Genomic DNA, 9,666 nt, shown 5'->3' with positions numbered 1-9,666 from the left:
AGACAGACAGACAGACAGAGAGACAGACAGAGACAGAGACAGACAGAGAGACAGACAGACAGAGACAGACAGAGACAGAGACAGACAGAGACAGAGAGAGACAAAGAAAGAGAGAGACACAGAGAGACAGATATAGAACAGAGACAGAGAGACAGAGAAAGACAGAGAGACAGACAGAGACTGACAGAGGGACAAGAGAGACAAAGAGAGAGACAGAGAGAGACAAAGAGACAGAGATAGAGAGAGAGAAACAGGGAAACAGAGGCAGAAAGGCAGAAAGAGATAGAAAGCAACAGAGAGAAAGAGAAGAAGGAGAGAGACAGAGATATTGAGAAGGAAGAGACAGAGAAAGAGACATAGAGACAGACACAGAGAAAGACAGAAGAGAGAGACAGAGACAGAGACAGACAGAGACAGAGAAACAGCTGGGGAGAGAAGGTGAGTGGGGTCTCATGTAATACCCACCAGATTGCCCGGAAGAGGGAGCCCTGTAAGTTTTTTTTAAATGAAATCTGTCTTAAAGGGAGCTTGATCATATCTCTTCTTAAGCCACCTTTGGGAAAAGAATGGCCAAAGAATACCAAAAACTCAGAGGGTGGAAGTCACTAGGAGTAAATTTTATGCAAGTCAATATGATTCAATTCAATTAACTTTTATGAAGCACCTACTATGTGCACCAGGGACTGTCCATACAAGTATTGTGCATTTCCATAGTGCTTAAATCTTTGCAAAGAGCTTTCTATCTGTTATCTCATTTGATCCTCACAGCAAGTCTATGAGGTAAGTACTATTATCACCCCCATTTTACAGATGATGAAACTGAGGCTGAGAGAGATTAAAGACTTGCTTAAGTGATACACAACTAGGAAGTGTCTGAGGCTAAATTTGAACATAGGTCTTCCTGTCTCCAAGTCCCTTGCTCTACGCACTGCACCCCCTGCTCTACCTACCTGCCATGACAAAGGGAGAAATCAAACAGCCCCTGCTCTCAAGGAGGTTCACATCTCACAAGAGGATAACAACATGCACACAGATTAGTGAATATAAAGTAATTTTGAGCTAGAGAGCTAATAATTGGTGGGAGGTAGGGATTAGGTAAGGCTCCAGATCAAAGGTTGTATCTGAGCTGGGCTTAGAAGGAAGCTAGGAGTCAGATTTCAGAAAAACTGGGAAAGACTTATATGAACTGATGCAAAGTGAAGGGAGGAGAACTAGGAGAACATTGTACATAGTAATAGCAACACTGTATGCTGATGATCCAAGGTAATTCCAAAGGACTCATGATGGAAAATGCTATCTACCATCAGAGAAAGAACTGACGAAGTTTGAACGCAGATCAAAGTATACTTTTTTTCACTTTCTTTATTTTTTGTGTTTTTTTTTTCTTTTGGTCTGTTTCTTCTTTCATAACATGACTAACATGGAAACACGTTTTACATGATTGCACATATATAACCTATACCAAACTGCTAACTCTCTTAGAGAGGGAGGCGGTGAGGAAGGAAGGGAAAAAAATTTGGAATTCAAATATTTTAAAAAATGAATGTTAAAATTTGTCTTTACATGTAATTGGAAAAAATAAAATGCTGTGGGAAAAGTAGTATAGTATCATTATCTTCATATTACAGATGTGGAAACTTCAGAGAGGAAGTGATTTGCCCAGGGTCATACATCTAGTAAGCCTCAGAGTCAGGTCTCTTAACTCCAACATGATTCAGTGGAAAAATGTGCTGGATTTGGGGTCAGGGGACCTGGGTTGAAGCCCATCTCTACTGGTTGCTAACTCTGTGATCTTGGGCAACTCACTTAACTTTTCTGGGCCTCAGTTTCTTCATTTGTAATATTAAGCCATTGAATTAATTGTCCTCTGAGGTCTCACTCATCTAGCTATAAATCCATGATTCTATGACCCTTTGATTTCTCATGGGCATGGTTAACTAAAAAAAGATTTGAGTTTTTCTCTACTTAATTAGCTTTTTAAATGGATAAAGTTCATTAAATGAAATGAACAATTTCAATGAATGAAAAATGATAAATGAAAAATTCACTAAATCAAATAAGCATGACTATTAACTAAGATCACAATTCACTATAGTTTAAAAAGATGCTGTATAGTTAGAACAAGATTTCAGGAAGGTAAATATCAAGGGGAAATGAGCTGCCTTTTCACTGAATCTTCGCTGTTACTGATTAGTGCTTAATTTAAACCTAGCTTTCTTGGTCCTAAAATGAGTAGAATGCACATCTCATTCTGAATCTATACTTTGATTCAAAAGAACTTGGCATAGTGTTGTAAAAAAAAAAACCCTGGAATTTGCTACTCACTACCAGCATAAATTTGGCAAGTCTTTCTGCCTTCTTGGGTCTCAGTTTTCTCATCTGTAAAATTAAGGGGTTGGACCAGATGAGGGTTTTTTTTTAAAAAGTTTTTTCTGTGTCTGGCATTCTGGTGAATTCTATGGACCCCTCCTCAGAATAATATTTTGAAATGCACAAAATAAAATATGCAGAATTATGAAGGAAACCAATTATGTTGAAATACATATTTGTGGAAATATTAAAGAAAAGTTCATGGACTCCAGATCAAGAGCCGCTAGACTTAATGATCTCCAAAGTCTCCTCAAGTGCTAAATCCTAATGGTCTTAATGATGCTCCGCTGCTTTACAAGGACTAATAAACAGTAATTAGAGGCACTAGTTAAGGGGAGGGTCCACATCTTCTTGATCTCCACCCCCACTTTCCCCTGCATCTCTTTCTAAAAGTGGAGGTGGAGGAAAATCAGTCTCACAGTCTCTCTTCTCTCCACCATGGTGGATCTCTGTACTTGTCTTTCTTCCAATTAGACAGACTTTTCATTACCTTCCAAATTTCCTGCTCTCATCTAGAATTACCAATCTCATGATGTAGCTTCATTAACTTACACACAATGTCTAGTTGCAAATTCAAGTTCCAAGCAAAACAATTTAATAAGTGTAATGATGACAATAATAATAGTAGATATTGACATAATGCTTTTGGGTTTATCGAACATTTTTCAATCAATCAAACAATCGATCAACCTTTATTAAGTGATTTTTTTTTCAGACAGTTTCTCATTTGGTCTTCACAACAGAATAAGTTAGATATGACAACCAGTGTTATTCCCATTTTACAGATGAGAAAACTGAGGTCCAGATATTTGTCTGGGGATGCAGAGCTAGTTAGTTCATTCTAGAGGTGAGATTCCAAATCAATTCTCTTTGAGTTCAAGTCCAGTAGTTTCTTCATGACCCCCACTCTGCCTCTCAAAGAACACAATGAATGTACCTTAAACAGCATATTGCTTTATCAGGGCTCATATAGTGATAGTGAATCATTTCAGGAAAGATAAAGAGAAGAAAAAAGAAATAAAGAATGAAGGAAAGGAGGGAAGGGAGAATTGACTAAATTGTTTTTCATTTAGGGTCATCCTGCCCATTGGCTAGTCATGATAACTGAAATTCTGCCATTAAAAGTTCATTCATGTAGTTTAGCATTGCCTTCTCCAAGGCCTTCTTTTAGAATACAGTTGCCAATGGGTCAACAAGCCTTTATTAATTTCTTACAATGTACTAGGACTGTGCTAAGTTCTGGGAATTCTAGTATAAGCAGAAAGAAAGACAGTTCCTGACCTCAAGGCACTTGTATTGTAATGGTCCCTTAGGAGAAAGAATATATTTTGGGACATGATAGAGAGAATCCATTTATCTGATGGGTTTACACAGAGGAATTTTAATCTATAGGCTTGTGTAAGAAGACACATGTGGAGGAGAGGAAGAGATCCTATTCTTGGTAGGGCTGGGGTGGGGAATCTGGAGACTGAGCCATAATCTCAGTTCTGCTTCTAGCTACCCATGTGACCTTTTCTGGGCCTCAGTTTCCTCATCTGTAAAATGAACTAGTCTCTGAAGTCCTTTCAAGCTTTAACATTCTTTACAGTGTCCCAAAAGGTTCAGAGCAGTTTTAAGTGATTAAAGTGTATTTTAAGCTTTTAAGGCTTAAAATGGAACTGATGTTTGGGATACTCTGAATTAATAATAATATTTATTATTATTATTTAACAATAATAATATAGCTAATATTTATATAGCACCTACTATGTGTCAAGAACTGTGCTAAGTGCTTTACAAATATTATCTCATTTGATTCTCAAAAGAGCCCTGGAAGGTAAATGCTGTTATTATCTCCATTTTATAGATGAGGAAACTGAGGCAAACAGATGAAATAACTGGCCCAGGATCACACAGTTAGTGGCTGAGTTTGGATTTGAAATCAGGTCTTCGTGACTCCAAACCTAGTTCTCTCTCTCTCTCTCTCTCTCTCTCTCTCTCTCTCTTTCTCTCTGTTATAAGGACCTTTCTAGGTCTGACTTTCTATTTACAGTATCCTGAGGTCCCTTCTTACTCTGGCTATATTTTAGGATTCCTTCCAGCTCTGACAGTCTACATTCTAGAATATAGCTTTGATCTTCTATGTTGTATATTCTAAGGTCCTTTTCTCTCTGACAGTCTATGAGTCTATGTTCCAATTCCAGGTAACATTCTTAGTTTTAAGGTTCCTTTCTGCTTTAATATTTTTTGTTGCTCCAAAGCTCATTCTAACTTTATTATTTTATGTTCTATATTCTAAGGCTTGCTTCTTCTAATTCTGACATTCATATTCCAAAGCCCCTCCCAACTCTGACATTCTTTGCTTTAATATTCCTTCTTGGTCTGGCAGTATATGTTTTAATGTTTCTTCAAGCTCTAAAATTGTATATTTTGAGGCCCCTTCTACCTCTGATCTACAGCACTGGGAATCAGGAAGATGGGGGTGCCTCCATTTTCAGCCTCAGTTTTCTCAACCCATAAATTGGGGGCAATAATGCCTATATGACTAACTCGCAGAGCTAATATAAGATGCAAATAACACGATATATATAAGACTCTATGTCAGTACCCACCATGATGGTAATAATGTTCTTGTTGTTATTCTAAGACCATAGATTTAAAGCTGGAAGAGATATCAGAGGCTCTCAGGTCTGATGGGAGATCAGCTTTTGGGAGACAGCATGGCATGGGAGAAGGAGCACTGTGTTCAAATCCTCTTTATGATGCTTTCTTCCTGTATGACCTTGGGCTGGTCAGTTTACTCCCTGGGACCTCAGTTTCCTCATCTGTTAGATAAGGAAGTTGGGCTCCTTGAATTCTAGTCTCCTTTCCAACTCTCCAGCCGTAAGCTTTCATTTTATTCCCTCCCAGTGATAATCCCAAAAGATCTTGACTTGAGTGTTGGACTGAACCTAATACAATCATAATTAATCAATTCAAATATGATGTCTTACCTCTGAGTTCATGAAATCCACTTGGCAAGTGGAAGATGAGGCAGCTATGGCTAGATAGCAGTTCATATGAGAAGGGTTTAGTGGAGAACAACCTCAACATGAGTCAACAGTGTGATCTGGAAATCTAGCAAAGCTAATGCTATCCCAGGCTGCATTAAGAAAGACGTGGTTTGGGGCAGCTAGGTGGCACAGTGGATAGAGCACTGGCCCTGGAGTCAGGAGGACCTGAGTTCAAATATGACCTCAGACACTTAACACTTACTAGCTGTGTGACCTTGGACAAGTCACTTAACCCCATTGCCTAGCCAAAAAAAAAGACATGGTTTCCAGAAGAAGTGATAGTCCATTTGAATTATTCCCCAGTCAGAGTAATAATGATAAGCACTTTACAAATATCTCATTTTATAGGCATTATTTTTCTCTCCATTTTATAGATAAGGAAACTGAGGCAGAAGAAGGTGAAGTGATTTTCCCAAGGCCACACAGTTAAGATGTCTGAGGTGGGATTTGAACTCAGGTCTATCCTGGCTGCAGTTCCAATGCTCCATCTACTTCACCACCTCACTGTTCAGTTCTGGCTGCTACATTTTAGGAAGAATAAACTGGTGAATGTTCATTGTAGGGGGTTTGAACTTGTGGCTTGTAGATGCTGGGTGAAGGAAATGGAAATGCTTGGTCTGCAGAAGAGAAGGGACATGACAGCTGTCATGAGGTATCATAGTTGCAGGGAAGAGGGATTCAAGTTGTCCTGCTTGGAACCAGGAGCATGGGTCAAAGTTGAAAAGGGGCAAAACTTAGGTTTGAAGTAAGGAGAACTTCCTAACAATTCAAGCTGTCCCAACGTGAAATGGGCTGCTTGGGAAAGAAATGGCTTCTCTCTCTCCGGAAATCACAGACTCCTACATAGAGAGCTGGAAGGACAGCTTGTAGTGTATCTAGTCCAAGCCCTCATCTGACACATGAGGAAACAGACCCTCAGAGGTAAAGTGACTTGCCCAGGGTCACACAGTCAGAGGGAGGACTTGATCGTAGGTCTTCACTCTTGAGCCATCCTACTTTTCGCTGTTGCACTTGGCTTCTAGAAGAGTCTAGGTGAATACTTGCCCAACAGGAGCCCTCTTGGGTCCTTTCTAACTGGAATCCTGCAGCATAAATTTGGTTAACCTTTACAGATTGACTATAGATTGACTTGCTCATAATCACATGGCTATGAAGGCATAGACCTGGGTCTGCTGAAGGTACAGTGTCCTTCCTACTCCCCCCACTCAACCTTTTCATAGTTCACTTATGAAGACCCTTCCAAGTCTTGAAGACTTGGGAAATGGTAGCATTTCAGTGAGGGACCAGTATCATAATGGGGTCAGGGCTCTGAGGTACAGAGCCCGGGGGTCCAAACCCATAGATGGAACTTAGAATAAAAGATCTTCAGAACTAATCAGTACCTTAGATGTTATCTTGTCCAACTCCTTCATTCCCTTTTCTTCAAAATGACCTTCTGAGATGGGTGGTGGTTATATGGCTATCTGCAATTCACAAATGAAAAAAATGAGGCTCAGAGAAGGGGCAATCAACTTGTCTAGGGCTGCTCAAGGAGTCAGTGGCAGATCTGAACTTGAACCAGAGTCTTCTGACTCTACGTCCACCATTCCATCATACTCCGCTAGCTCCAGTACTACAGCACCAAATTTGAAAGCAGAAGCATGAGTGTGAATCCTGTATGACTCGGGGGGCGAACCTACTTCCCCTTTCTGGTTCTCAGTTTCCTCCTCTGTAAAATGAAGAATATGATGCCCAAGGTCCCTCCCAGCTTCAAATCCTATGAGCCTGGGTACTTTCATCTGTGCAAATGTATTGAAGGCAGTTTGGTCAGGGGGGCATCCTAGAAAGAATATACAGTGCGGCTGGGAGACTTGGAATCAGTTCCAGGCCCTGACATTTATCAACTGTGTGGCCCTGGGCAAGCAGCTTGAGTCTCAGTGTCCTCATCTGTAAAATGTGGATGTTAATTCTAAAAAAAACATGATTTTCCCCTTAGCCCTTCCCAAGCCCTGCTCTCTCCAAGCTGGCCATTGCTTGGGGGAAAGGCGGGAGTGGTGTGCATGGGATTGGGGGTGTTGCCAAGGATGCCACATGGGGCAGGGGATGCCCTAAGTTTCTCCATGTGATTCCAGCAGAAAGCTCACTTCCCCCAGCAAGCTGGACATCCTGCATGTTGACGTCAGAAAGCTTTGCCACACTGGGGTCAAGAGCTATCCTGCCCCGTCTTTTGTGTCCTCCATGTAATTGTTCTCTTCCCTTTTTCTCTTAAAAAGATCAGTAAAAACTGTTAATTTGATCAATACTTAATTTTTTCACCCAGAGCTCTTTTCTTCTGCTGAGCAGTGATAAGCAGTCAAAAGGCCAGTGGGACAAGTGAATTGTCAGAAATTTTTCCACACTCCCCAGGCCATTCCCCCACTTAGAGTGATGTAATTTATACCACAGCAGTCGCTCTCCAATTACCCTGTCTATTGCTGTCGACAGTATCTCACTATCTTTTAAATAGATCCAGCTCCTCTCGTCCAGCCCAGAAAACAGTACAAATGGTGCCATTCTTCATCCTGCAAGTTCTAAAGAGATAAGTTCCTTAAAGAGGGGACCATTTATCAGCTGATACAAGCCGGGTACTTACAAGCTGCCTTCTTTGTTTCGCTCTCTGGCAGGCCTTTCAGATTTCCAAAGCTATTGATCTCCCTGAAGATGGAGCTAAAGTATGAACATCAGAAAGGGTGGGGTTTGGGGAATGGTCCTGGGTGTTGACCCTCCCCCCACCCCCGTCAGGGGATCTCATTCAGTGGAAGGCAGAACTGAGAGACTTGAACCCAGCTCTTTGGAGAGCTGCGGATTTTCCTCTCCAGTTGTTTGAAAGAGACGGGCGAAGAGGCTGAGGTACCACCCCCACTCCACTCACACACCACCCCCCTGCCACTGTACATGAGCAAGGCCATCGGAAAAGCTTAGAAATGATGGCCTGGAATGTAAATCTCTCTGGCGGGGCTGACACCCGATAGGTGATGCTGTTCCCTTGTACATGGTTTTAGAAATATATATCAAGATGCTTGACAGGAAAGGGTATGTGAGAACTTCTGCTGCCAGGTTCTGGGACCAAGGGGCTTGGAAACTTTCTGAGGAAATTCAGAGCATTGTGGAAAGAGCACTAAAGACACAGGTTCTGGTCCTGGCTGTACCTGTTGACTTTCTCTATGACCTTGCTGTCCACTTGTCCTTGGTTTTATTCAATAACCATCGTTGAGCTTTGCAGCACTTTTAATCATTTTTCAGTCCTGTCTGACTGTCTGTGACCCCATTTGGGATTTTGTTGGCAAAGATACTGGAATGGTTTGCCTTTTCCTTCTCTAGATCATTTTATAGACGAGGAAACTGAGGCAAACAGGGTTAAGTAACTTGCCCAGGGTCACACTGGTAGTAAGTGGCTGAAACTGAATTGAACTCAGATCTTTCTGACTCCAGGCCAAACACTCTATCCACTGTGCTACCTAGCTATGCTTACTATGTACAAAACACCGAAGGACTATGTATATAACTAGAATATACATAGGATATAACTAGAATCACAGGATATAGAGCTGGAAGGGATGAGACATTACACACACTCATTTTACAGATGGGGAAACTGAGGCCTATAGAGGTCAATTGAATATTTAATTTTCCCCCCCAAGCATTTATAACTACTATAAGCAAGACTCTGAACTAGGATATTCAAAGATAGACCCCGCATAGACTTTGTCCTCAAGGAGATAATACTCTATTAGAGTGTTCTGACACGGAAGCAGATGAGTATGATGGGGGCAAAGGAGAGATCAGATATGGTGTCTGAGGAAAATTGAGTAAATATTTCTTCCCAGGTTGGGGGTGGGGTGGGGCATAAGGCGTCATGGATTTAGATCTGGAAGGGACCTGAGAGGTCCTCCGGTCCAAGCCCATCCTTTTACAGATGAGAAAACTGAAAGTGACTTGCCCATGGTCTCACATGGCAAAGCCAGGATTGAAAACCAGGTCCTCACTCCTAACCCAGCAGCCTCTTCTCTGCCTTACCCTTCTTCTGAATCCTGCACAGAGGAGATATTCCCTGACCTGAGTCTAGATGCGCCATTAGCACTCCTCAATTGAGAAGATAAGTGATGACATAAACTACTCTGAATTTGGTAATGCTTTTAAATGGATTTGTATTTTATTAATCACAACATCTATATGCATTTGAAAAAGAGTAATGCATATATATGTGAGACATATTTATTGAGCCTGCAGAAGTTGTATTTGCTTA

The sequence above is a fragment of the Vombatus ursinus genome, unplaced genomic scaffold (assembly GCF_900497805.2).
Source record: "Vombatus ursinus unplaced genomic scaffold, bare-nosed wombat genome assembly UNPS02014818.1, whole genome shotgun sequence".
NCBI lineage: Eukaryota > Metazoa > Chordata > Mammalia > Diprotodontia > Vombatidae > Vombatus > Vombatus ursinus.
Note: the sequence above shows the minus strand (reverse complement) of the source record.